Below are 12,657 nucleotides of genomic sequence, written 5' to 3'. Positions count from 1 at the left end.
CATGGAAAATTGTCTGGCAGCCTCCCTGACAGCAAGCAGTGATAGTGCCCATGAAGGGGACCTTGTTGGGCCCGCCCCTTTCACGGTTATCGCTTCTCGGCCTTTTGGCTAAGATCAAGTGTAGTATCTGTTCTTATCAGTTTAATATCTGATACGTCCCCTATCTGGGGACCATATATTAAATGGATTTTTGAGAACGGGGGCCGATTTCGAAGCTTGCTTCCGTCGCCCTATGCATTGACCCGATATGGCAGTATCTTCGGGTACAGTGCACCACCCCCTTACAGGGTTAAAAAGAAAGATTCCTACTTTCATTGCTACCTGCTTGCTGGCTAGCCAGCTAGCCAGCCCTGTGGGCCTTGCTGCTGCAGCCAAAAAACAAAAGGTGGTGCTGCTGCTGCTGCTTCTGCTGCTTCTGCTTGTGTCTGGCCGCTGTTGGAGCGTCCAGGCACAGGACTTCTGCTGCTGCTGACTAAATGGCCTCCTTAATTGGATCATTTGAGTAGCCAGCACACCTGTGCAGGTAGGGCATGACATGATAGGCAGCTGCCTTGATAGCGGGTGGGTGCTGAATGTTCCTAATTGACAAAATAAGATTAATGCTTATGAAGAAATATAAAATCTCATCCCTTCCCCAATATCGCGCCACACCCCTACCCCTTAATTCCCTGGTTGAACTTGATGGACATATGTCTTTTTTCGACCGTACTAACTATGTAACTTTGTAACATAACATGGGGGGGGGGGGGGGGGGGTCTCCTGGCTGTTCACACAGGTGTGTCATTGCTGTACATTGACCATGCATTGCTTCTGTGGTATTGCAAAGGCAAAGACAAATGCTTCCAGCCATCCATTGCACTAATGGATTGGTCATCAGCTGGCTGTCTATGTCCCGCATCAATATAGACCAAAGTACAGAGGGTTAGGCTATGCTATTGTGCACCTACCTGATGCATCAGAAGGTGCGAGGCCCTTGCTAAATTCTGTGCACAGACTTTGAGATCTATACTTTAGACTGTATCTAAACCTGCTCCAACATGGACTGACATTCTGGCCTACTTTCAGCCGATGCGACTTGTCTGTCGCTGAACAGTCGCTTTTTATGTATTCAGCACCTATGTATAATGTTGTAAAAATGCTCTAGAAGCTAAAGTCGCAGAAATGTCACACATATTTGGCCTGCAACTTTCTGTGCGACAAATTCAGACAGGAAAAATCAGTATAAATCCTTAGAAAATTATCCCCCAGTGTCTCCATCTGCTGGCGGTATTGAATAAGCATTGCTGCACTGATGGGGTATGCATTAGACGAAAAAAAAGAAGAAAAAGAAGAATAATACGCCCAGAAAAGAGGCGAAAAGGAGAAAAACGTAAAAAAACGTGAAAAAAAAGTAAGAGGAAGAGAAGGGAAAAAAAGGTGGAAATGGGTTTAAAAGTGATTTCGGCGGAGAAATATATATATATATATATATATATATATATATATATATATACGCGCACACACACACATATATATAAACGTATTCTCCGTTGAGATATTGCAGCCGCTGCTGTGTCCAGGCCCAGGAGCCTTAGCACTGTGCTGTGATGTCACTCAATACCACTGACATCACTAGGTGTAAACAACATCTCTCCTTTGCTGTGTATGTGACTATGGAGCTGTTTGGTGATGTCGTCTATTATGGCCTTCATAGAAGCAACAGGAGATTGTTGCATCCATCTACAACCCTCAGAACTACAGTGCTATGATGTCACTCACTTCCACAGGCCTTGCAGAGTGTAAACAACAACAACCCAGCTTTGTTGTGTATGTAACCATAGGGATTTGTGATGTCACCTAGAACCTTCACAGCAGCGACAGCTTTATGAGGAGCATCAGCACTGCTCTGCCTGAGCAGAACCATCACCGCCATAGGTTGTCAAATAACCCGGATTTAACCCACACAGGTAAGTCCAATGGGGTGCAGGCATGTCCTCTATGCTTACAGCTTCCCGTGGGTGTTGGTTTGATACCGTTTGGGGACAGCCAAGGAGGCATCTGCAGGCAACAAAGGTAGGTGTGTGCTTGTGTGTGTGTTTCCTATGCAGATCCTAAGCCCAGTGTCACATGCAAGTAGGAGGAGTAAGAAGGGTTCCTGGCAAATCCGGGTTATGGATTGCATTTAAAAAGGCCCCGTGGGAGTGCAATGGGCCCCTGTCTTGCTGCTTAGCAATAATGGTATGGGTTTAGGTTCTGCTGTGTGTACTGGTGGTTGACTGCCCCCCAGCCCAGAGTGTGCATGGAAAATTGTCTGGCAGCCTCCCTGACAGCAAGCAGTGATAGTGCCCATGAAGGGGACCTTGTTGGGCCCGCCCCTTTCACGGTTATCGCTTCTCGGCCTTTTGGCTAAGATCAAGTGTAGTATCTGTTCTTATCAGTTTAATATCTGATACGTCCCCTATCTGGGGACCATATATTAAATGGATTTTTGAGAACGGGGGCCGATTTCGAAGCTTGCTTCCGTCGCCCTATGCATTGACCCGATATGGCAGTATCTTCGGGTACAGTGCACCACCCCCTTACAGGGTTAAAAAGAAAGATTCCTACTTTCATTGCTACCTGCTTGCTGGCTAGCCAGCTAGCCAGCCCTGTGGGCCTTGCTGCTGCAGCCAAAAAACAAAAGGTGGTGCTGCTGCTGCTGCTTCTGCTGCTTCTGCTTGTGTCTGGCCGCTGTTGGAGCGTCCAGGCACAGGACTTCTGCTGCTGCTGACTAAATGGCCTCCTTAATTGGATCATTTGAGTAGCCAGCACACCTGTGCAGGTAGGGCATGACATGATAGGCAGCTGCCTTGATAGCGGGTGGGTGCTGAATGTTCCTAATTGACAAAATAAGATTAATGCTTATGAAGAAATATAAAATCTCATCCCTTCCCCAATATCGCGCCACACCCCTACCCCTTAATTCCCTGGTTGAACTTGATGGACATATGTCTTTTTTCGACCGTACTAACTATGTAACTATGTAACATAACATGGGGGGGGGGGTCTCCTGGCTGTTCACACAGGTGTGTCATTGCTGTACATTGACCATGCATTGCTTCTGTGGTATTGCAAAGGCAAAGACAAATGCTTCCAGCCATCCATTGCACTAATGGATTGGTCATCAGCTGGCTGTCTATGTCCCGCATCAATATAGACCAAAGTACAGAGGGTTAGGCTATGCTATTGTGCACCTACCTGATGCATCAGAAGGTGCGAGGCCCTTGCTAAATTCTGTGCACAGACTTTGAGATCTATACTTTAGACTGTATCTAAACCTGCTCCAACATGGACTGACATTCTGGCCTACTTTCAGCCGATGCGACTTGTCTGTCGCTGAACAGTCGCTTTTTATGTATTCAGCACCTATGTATAATGTTGTAAAAATGCTCTAGAAGCTAAAGTCGCAGAAATGTCACACATATTTGGCCTGCAACTTTCTGTGCGACAAATTCAGACAGGAAAAATCAGTATAAATCCTTAGAAAATTATCCCCCAGTGTCTCCATCTGCTGGCGGTATTGAATAAGCATTGCTGCACTGATGGGGTATGCATTAGACGAAAAAAAAGAAGAAAAAGAAGAATAATACGCCCAGAAAAGAGGCGAAAAGGAGAAAAACGTAAAAAAACGTGAAAAAAAAGTAAGAGGAAGAGAAGGGAAAAAAAGGTGGAAATGGGTTTAAAAGTGATTTCGGCGGAGAAATATATATATATATATATATATATATATATATATATATATATATATATACGCGCACACACACACATATATATAAACGTATTCTCCGTTGAGATATTGCAGCCGCTGCTGTGTCCAGGCCCAGGAGCCTTAGCACTGTGCTGTGATGTCACTCAATACCACTGACATCACTAGGTGTAAACAACATCTCTCCTTTGCTGTGTATGTGACTATGGAGCTGTTTGGTGATGTCGTCTATTATGGCCTTCATAGAAGCAACAGGAGATTGTTGCATCCATCTAGAACCCTCAGAACTACAGTGCTATGATGTCACTCACTTCCACAGGCCTTGCAGAGTGTAAACAACAACAACCCAGCTTTGTTGTGTATGTAACCATAGGGATTTGTGATGTCACCTAGAACCTTCACAGCAGCGACAGCTTTATGAGGAGCATCAGCACTGCTCTGCCTGAGCAGAACCATCACCGCCATAGGTTGTCAAATAACCCGGATTTAACCCACACAGGTAAGTCCAATGGGGTGCAGGCATGTCCTCTATGCTTACAGCTTCCCGTGGGTGTTGGTTTGATACCGTTTGGGGACAGCCAAGGAGGCATCTGCAGGCAACAAAGGTAGGTGTGTGCTTGTGTGTGTGTTTCCTATGCAGATCCTAAGCCCAGTGTCACATGCAAGTAGGAGGAGTAAGAAGGGTTCCTGGCAAATCCGGGTTATGGATTGCATTTAAAAAGGCCCCGTGGGAGTGCAATGGGCCCCTGTCTTGCTGCTTAGCAATAATGGTATGGGTTTAGGTTCTGCTGTGTGTACTGGTGGTTGACTGCCCCCCAGCCCAGAGTGTGCATGGAAAATTGTCTGGCAGCCTCCCTGACAGCAAGCAGTGATAGTGCCCATGAAGGGGACCTTGTTGGGCCCGCCCCTTTCACGGTTATCGCTTCTCGGCCTTTTGGCTAAGATCAAGTGTAGTATCTGTTCTTATCAGTTTAATATCTGATACGTCCCCTATCTGGGGACCATATATTAAATGGATTTTTGAGAACGGGGGCCGATTTCGAAGCTTGCTTCCGTCGCCCTATGCATTGACCCGATATGGCAGTATCTTCGGGTACAGTGCACCACCCCCTTACAGGGTTAAAAAGAAAGATTCCTACTTTCATTGCTACCTGCTTGCTGGCTAGCCAGCTAGCCAGCCCTGTGGGCCTTGCTGCTGCAGCCAAAAAACAAAAGGTGGTGCTGCTGCTGCTGCTTCTGCTGCTTCTGCTTGTGTCTGGCCGCTGTTGGAGCGTCCAGGCACAGGACTTCTGCTGCTGCTGACTAAATGGCCTCCTTAATTGGATCATTTGAGTAGCCAGCACACCTGTGCAGGTAGGGCATGACATGATAGGCAGCTGCCTTGATAGCGGGTGGGTGCTGAATGTTCCTAATTGACAAAATAAGATTAATGCTTATGAAGAAATATAAAATCTCATCCCTTCCCCAATATCGCGCCACACCCCTACCCCTTAATTCCCTGGTTGAACTTGATGGACATATGTCTTTTTTCGACCGTACTAACTATGTAACTATGTAACATAACATGGGGGGGGGGGGGGGGGGTCTCCTGGCTGTTCACACAGGTGTGTCATTGCTGTACATTGACCATGCATTGCTTCTGTGGTATTGCAAAGGCAAAGACAAATGCTTCCAGCCATCCATTGCACTAATGGATTGGTCATCAGCTGGCTGTCTATGTCCCGCATCAATATAGACCAAAGTACAGAGGGTTAGGCTATGCTATTGTGCACCTACCTGATGCATCAGAAGGTGCGAGGCCCTTGCTAAATTCTGTGCACAGACTTTGAGATCTATACTTTAGACTGTATCTAAACCTGCTCCAACATGGACTGACATTCTGGCCTACTTTCAGCCGATGCGACTTGTCTGTCGCTGAACAGTCGCTTTTTATGTATTCAGCACCTATGTATAATGTTGTAAAAATGCTCTAGAAGCTAAAGTCGCAGAAATGTCACACATATTTGGCCTGCAACTTTCTGTGCGACAAATTCAGACAGGAAAAATCAGTATAAATCCTTAGAAAATTATCCCCCAGTGTCTCCATCTGCTGGCGGTATTGAATAAGCATTGCTGCACTGATGGGGTATGCATTAGACGAAAAAAAAGAAGAAAAAGAAGAATAATACGCCCAGAAAAGAGGCGAAAAGGAGAAAAACGTAAAAAAACGTGAAAAAAAAGTAAGAGGAAGAGAAGGGAAAAAAAGGTGGAAATGGGTTTAAAAGTGATTTCGGCGGAGATATATATATATATATATATATATATATATATATATATATATATATATATACGCGCACACACACACATATATATAAACGTATTCTCCGTTGAGATATTGCAGCCGCTGCTGTGTCCAGGCCCAGGAGCCTTAGCACTGTGCTGTGATGTCACTCAATACCACTGACATCACTAGGTGTAAACAACATCTCTCCTTTGCTGTGTATGTGACTATGGAGCTGTTTGGTGATGTCGTCTATTATGGCCTTCATAGAAGCAACAGGAGATTGTTGCATCCATCTAGAACCCTCAGAACTACAGTGCTATGATGTCACTCACTTCCACAGGCCTTGCAGAGTGTAAACAACAACAACCCAGCTTTGTTGTGTATGTAACCATAGGGATTTGTGATGTCACCTAGAACCTTCACAGCAGCGACAGCTTTATGAGGAGCATCAGCACTGCTCTGCCTGAGCAGAACCATCACCGCCATAGGTTGTCAAATAACCCGGATTTAACCCACACAGGTAAGTCCAATGGGGTGCAGGCATGTCCTCTATGCTTACAGCTTCCCGTGGGTGTTGGTTTGATACCGTTTGGGGACAGCCAAGGAGGCATCTGCAGGCAACAAAGGTAGGTGTGTGCTTGTGTGTGTGTTTCCTATGCAGATCCTAAGCCCAGTGTCACATGCAAGTAGGAGGAGTAAGAAGGGTTCCTGGCAAATCCGGGTTATGGATTGCATTTAAAAAGGCCCCGTGGGAGTGCAATGGGCCCCTGTCTTGCTGCTTAGCAATAATGGTATGGGTTTAGGTTCTTGCTGTGTGTACTGGTGGTTGACTGCCCCCCAGCCCAGAGTGTGCATGGAAAATTGTCTGGCAGCCTCCCTGACAGCAAGCAGTGATAGTGCCCATGAAGGGGACCTTGTTGGGCCCGCCCCTTTCACGGTTATCGCTTCTCGGCCTTTTGGCTAAGATCAAGTGTAGTATCTGTTCTTATCAGTTTAATATCTGATACGTCCCCTATCTGGGGACCATATATTAAATGGATTTTTGAGAACGGGGGCCGATTTCGAAGCTTGCTTCCGTCGCCCTATGCATTGACCCGATATGGCAGTATCTTCGGGTACAGTGCACCACCCCCTTACAGGGTTAAAAAGAAAGATTCCTACTTTCATTGCTACCTGCTTGCTGGCTAGCCAGCTAGCCAGCCCTGTGGGCCTTGCTGCTGCAGCCAAAAAACAAAAGGTGGTGCTGCTGCTGCTGCTTCTGCTGCTTCTGCTTGTGTCTGGCCGCTGTTGGAGCGTCCAGGCACAGGACTTCTGCTGCTGCTGACTAAATGGCCTCCTTAATTGGATCATTTGAGTAGCCAGCACACCTGTGCAGGTAGGGCATGACATGATAGGCAGCTGCCTTGATAGCGGGTGGGTGCTGAATGTTCCTAATTGACAAAATAAGATTAATGCTTATGAAGAAATATAAAATCTCATCCCTTCCCCAATATCGCGCCACACCCCTACCCCTTAATTCCCTGGTTGAACTTGATGGACATATGTCTTTTTTCGACCGTACTAACTATGTAACTATGTAACATAACATGGGGGGGGGGGGGGGGGGGTCTCCTGGCTGTTCACACAGGTGTGTCATTGCTGTACATTGACCATGCATTGCTTCTGTGGTATTGCAAAGGCAAAGACAAATGCTTCCAGCCATCCATTGCACTAATGGATTGGTCATCAGCTGGCTGTCTATGTCCCGCATCAATATAGACCAAAGTACAGAGGGTTAGGCTATGCTATTGTGCACCTACCTGATGCATCAGAAGGTGCGAGGCCCTTGCTAAATTCTGTGCACAGACTTTGAGATCTATACTTTAGACTGTATCTAAACCTGCTCCAACATGGACTGACATTCTGGCCTACTTTCAGCCGATGCGACTTGTCTGTCGCTGAACAGTCGCTTTTTATGTATTCAGCACCTATGTATAATGTTGTAAAAATGCTCTAGAAGCTAAAGTCGCAGAAATGTCACACATATTTGGCCTGCAACTTTCTGTGCGACAAATTCAGACAGGAAAAATCAGTATAAATCCTTAGAAAATTATCCCCCAGTGTCTCCATCTGCTGGCGGTATTGAATAAGCATTGCTGCACTGATGGGGTATGCATTAGACGAAAAAAAAGAAGAAAAAAGAAGAATAATACGCCCAGAAAAGAGGCGAAAAGGAGAAAAACGTAAAAAAACGTGAAAAAAAAGTAAGAGGAAGAGAAGGGAAAAAAAGGTGGAAATGGGTTTAAAAGTGATTTCGGCGGAGAAATATATATATATATATATATATATATATATATATATATATATATATATATACGCGCACACACACACATATATATAAACGTATTCTCCGTTGAGATATTGCAGCCGCTGCTGTGTCCAGGCCCAGGAGCCTTAGCACTGTGCTGTGATGTCACTCAATACCACTGACATCACTAGGTGTAAACAACATCTCTCCTTTGCTGTGTATGTGACTATGGAGCTGTTTGGTGATGTCGTCTATTATGGCCTTCATAGAAGCAACAGGAGATTGTTGCATCCATCTAGAACCCTCAGAACTACAGTGCTATGATGTCACTCACTTCCACAGGCCTTGCAGAGTGTAAACAACAACAACCCAGCTTTGTTGTGTATGTAACCATAGGGATTTGTGATGTCACCTAGAACCTTCACAGCAGCGACAGCTTTATGAGGAGCATCAGCACTGCTCTGCCTGAGCAGAACCATCACCGCCATAGGTTGTCAAATAACCCGGATTTAACCCACACAGGTAAGTCCAATGGGGTGCAGGCATGTCCTCTATGCTTACAGCTTCCCGTGGGTGTTGGTTTGATACCGTTTGGGGACAGCCAAGGAGGCATCTGCAGGCAACAAAGGTAGGTGTGTGCTTGTGTGTGTGTTTCCTATGCAGATCCTAAGCCCAGTGTCACATGCAAGTAGGAGGAGTAAGAAGGGTTCCTGGCAAATCCGGGTTATGGATTGCATTTAAAAAGGCCCCGTGGGAGTGCAATGGGCCCCTGTCTTGCTGCTTAGCAATAATGGTATGGGTTTAGGTTCTGCTGTGTGTACTGGTGGTTGACTGCCCCCCAGCCCAGAGTGTGCATGGAAAATTGTCTGGCAGCCTCCCTGACAGCAAGCAGTGATAGTGCCCATGAAGGGGACCTTGTTGGGCCCGCCCCTTTCACGGTTATCGCTTCTCGGCCTTTTGGCTAAGATCAAGTGTAGTATCTGTTCTTATCAGTTTAATATCTGATACGTCCCCTATCTGGGGACCATATATTAAATGGATTTTTGAGAACGGGGGCCGATTTCGAAGCTTGCTTCCGTCGCCCTATGCATTGACCCGATATGGCAGTATCTTCGGGTACAGTGCACCACCCCCTTACAGGGTTAAAAAGAAAGATTCCTACTTTCATTGCTACCTGCTTGCTGGCTAGCCAGCTAGCCAGCCCTGTGGGCCTTGCTGCTGCAGCCAAAAAAACAAAAGGTGGTGCTGCTGCTGCTGCTTCTGCTGCTTCTGCTTGTGTCTGGCCGCTGTTGGAGCGTCCAGGCACAGGACTTCTGCTGCTGCTGACTAAATGGCCTCCTTAATTGGATCATTTGAGTAGCCAGCACACCTGTGCAGGTAGGGCATGACATGATAGGCAGCTGCCTTGATAGCGGGTGGGTGCTGAATGTTCCTAATTGACAAAATAAGATTAATGCTTATGAAGAAATATAAAATCTCATCCCTTCCCCAATATCGCGCCACACCCCTACCCCTTAATTCCCTGGTTGAACTTGATGGACATATGTCTTTTTTCGACCGTACTAACTATGTAACTATGTAACATAACATGGGGGGGGGGGGGGGGGGGTCTCCTGGCTGTTCACACAGGTGTGTCATTGCTGTACATTGACCATGCATTGCTTCTGTGGTATTGCAAAGGCAAAGACAAATGCTTCCAGCCATCCATTGCACTAATGGATTGGTCATCAGCTGGCTGTCTATGTCCCGCATCAATATAGACCAAAGTACAGAGGGTTAGGCTATGCTATTGTGCACCTACCTGATGCATCAGAAGGTGCGAGGCCCTTGCTAAATTCTGTGCACAGACTTTGAGATCTATACTTTAGACTGTATCTAAACCTGCTCCAACATGGACTGACATTCTGGCCTACTTTCAGCCGATGCGACTTGTCTGTCGCTGAACAGTCGCTTTTTATGTATTCAGCACCTATGTATAATGTTGTAAAAATGCTCTAGAAGCTAAAGTCGCAGAAATGTCACACATATTTGGCCTGCAACTTTCTGTGCGACAAATTCAGACAGGAAAAATCAGTATAAATCCTTAGAAAATTATCCCCCAGTGTCTCCATCTGCTGGCGGTATTGAATAAGCATTGCTGCACTGATGGGGTATGCATTAGACGAAAAAAAAGAAGAAAAAGAAGAATAATACGCCCAGAAAAGAGGCGAAAAGGAGAAAAACGTAAAAAAACGTGAAAAAAAAGTAAGAGGAAGAGAAGGGAAAAAAAGGTGGAAATGGGTTTAAAAGTGATTTCGGCGGAGAAATATATATATATATATATATATATATATATATATATACGCGCACACACACACATATATATAAACGTATTCTCCGTTGAGATATTGCAGCCGCTGCTGTGTCCAGGCCCAGGAGCCTTAGCACTGTGCTGTGATGTCACTCAATACCACTGACATCACTAGGTGTAAACAACATCTCTCCTTTGCTGTGTATGTGACTATGGAGCTGTTTTGTGATGTCGTCTATTATGGCCTTCATAGAAGCAACAGGAGATTGTTGCATCCATCTAGAACCCTCAGAACTACAGTGCTATGATGTCACTCACTTCCACAGGCCTTGCAGAGTGTAAACAACAACAACCCAGCTTTGTTGTGTATGTAACCATAGGGATTTGTGATGTCACCTAGAACCTTCACAGCAGCGACAGCTTTATGAGGAGCATCAGCACTGCTCTGCCTGAGCAGAACCATCACCGCCATAGGTTGTCAAATAACCCGGATTTAACCCACACAGGTAAGTCCAATGGGGTGCAGGCATGTCCTCTATGCTTACAGCTTCCCGTGGGTGTTGGTTTGATACCGTTTGGGGACAGCCAAGGAGGCATCTGCAGGCAACAAAGGTAGGTGTGTGCTTGTGTGTGTGTTTCCTATGCAGATCCTAAGCCCAGTGTCACATGCAAGTAGGAGGAGTAAGAAGGGTTCCTGGCAAATCCGGGTTATGGATTGCATTTAAAAAGGCCCCGTGGGAGTGCAATGGGCCCCTGTCTTGCTGCTTAGCAATAATGGTATGGGTTTAGGTTCTGCTGTGTGTACTGGTGGTTGACTGCCCCCCAGCCCAGAGTGTGCATGGAAAATTGTCTGGCAGCCTCCCTGACAGCAAGCAGTGATAGTGCCCATGAAGGGGACCTTGTTGGGCCCGCCCCTTTCACGGTTATCGCTTCTCGGCCTTTTGGCTAAGATCAAGTGTAGTATCTGTTCTTATCAGTTTAATATCTGATACGTCCCCTATCTGGGGACCATATATTAAATGGATTTTTGAGAACGGGGGCCGATTTCGAAGCTTGCTTCCGTCGCCCTATGCATTGACCCGATATGGCAGTATCTTCGGGTACAGTGCACCACCCCCTTACAGGGTTAAAAAGAAAGATTCCTACTTTCATTGCTACCTGCTTGCTGGCTAGCCAGCTAGCCAGCCCTGTGGGCCTTGCTGCTGCAGCCAAAAAACAAAAGGTGGTGCTGCTGCTGCTGCTTCTGCTTGTGTCTGGCCGCTGTTGGAGCGTCCAGGCACAGGACTTCTGCTGCTGCTGACTAAATGGCCTCCTTAATTGGATCATTTGAGTAGCCAGCACACCTGTGCAGGTAGGGCATGACATGATAGGCAGCTGCCTTGATAGCGGGTGGGTGCTGAATGTTCCTAATTGACAAAATAAGATTAATGCTTATGAAGAAATATAAAATCTCATCCCTTCCCCAATATCGCGCCACACCCCTACCCCTTAATTCCCTGGTTGAACTTGATGGACATATGTCTTTTTTCGACCGTACTAACTATGTAACTATGTAACATAACATGGGGGGGGGGGGGGGGGTCTCCTGGCTGTTCACACAGGTGTGTCATTGCTGTACATTGACCATGCATTGCTTCTGTGGTATTGCAAAGGCAAAGACAAATGCTTCCAGCCATCCATTGCACTAATGGATTGGTCATCAGCTGGCTGTCTATGTCCCGCATCAATATAGACCAAAGTACAGAGGGTTAGGCTATGCTATTGTGCACCTACCTGATGCATCAGAAGGTGCGAGGCCCTTGCTAAATTCTGTGCACAGACTTTGAGATCTATACTTTAGACTGTATCTAAACCTGCTCCAACATGGACTGACATTCTGGCCTACTTTCAGCCGATGCGACTTGTCTGTCGCTGAACAGTCGCTTTTTATGTATTCAGCACCTATGTATAATGTTGTAAAAATGCTCTAGAAGCTAAAGTCGCAGAAATGTCACACATATTTGGCCTGCAACTTTCTGTGCGACAAATTCAGACAGGAAAAATCAGTATAAATCCTTAGAAAATTATCCCCCAGTGTCTCCATCTGCTGGCGG

General features: G+C 46.2%; 6 non-coding genes across 6 annotated transcripts; all 6 read left to right on the top strand.

Annotated features, from left to right (window-relative positions):
• Window positions 1-88: 88 nt before the first annotated feature.
• On the top strand, window positions 89-279 carry LOC130324934 (U2 spliceosomal RNA). Its single transcript, XR_008869837.1, has one exon. It is a non-coding gene; the product is annotated as a U2 spliceosomal RNA (small nuclear RNA).
• Window positions 280-2,365: 2,086 nt separating this feature from the next.
• LOC130324946 (U2 spliceosomal RNA) lies at window positions 2,366-2,556 on the top strand. Its single transcript, XR_008869847.1, has one exon. It is a non-coding gene; the product is annotated as a U2 spliceosomal RNA (small nuclear RNA).
• A 2,086-nt stretch (window positions 2,557-4,642) lies between these two features.
• Window positions 4,643-4,833, top strand: LOC130324945 (U2 spliceosomal RNA). The gene has a single exon (XR_008869846.1). It is a non-coding gene; the product is annotated as a U2 spliceosomal RNA (small nuclear RNA).
• A 2,094-nt stretch (window positions 4,834-6,927) lies between these two features.
• LOC130324944 (U2 spliceosomal RNA) lies at window positions 6,928-7,118 on the top strand. The gene has a single exon (XR_008869845.1). It is a non-coding gene; the product is annotated as a U2 spliceosomal RNA (small nuclear RNA).
• Window positions 7,119-9,215: 2,097 nt separating this feature from the next.
• Window positions 9,216-9,406, top strand: LOC130324943 (U2 spliceosomal RNA). Its single transcript, XR_008869844.1, has one exon. It is a non-coding gene; the product is annotated as a U2 spliceosomal RNA (small nuclear RNA).
• Window positions 9,407-11,489: 2,083 nt separating this feature from the next.
• Window positions 11,490-11,680, top strand: LOC130324933 (U2 spliceosomal RNA). The gene has a single exon (XR_008869836.1). It is a non-coding gene; the product is annotated as a U2 spliceosomal RNA (small nuclear RNA).
• Window positions 11,681-12,657: the final 977 nt, after the last annotated feature.

The sequence above is a fragment of the Hyla sarda genome, unplaced genomic scaffold, assembly GCF_029499605.1.
Source record: "Hyla sarda isolate aHylSar1 unplaced genomic scaffold, aHylSar1.hap1 scaffold_2683, whole genome shotgun sequence".
NCBI classification, from domain to species: Eukaryota; Metazoa; Chordata; class Amphibia; order Anura; family Hylidae; genus Hyla; species Hyla sarda.
Note: the sequence above shows the minus strand (reverse complement) of the source record. Positions and strands in the feature narration are given on the sequence as shown.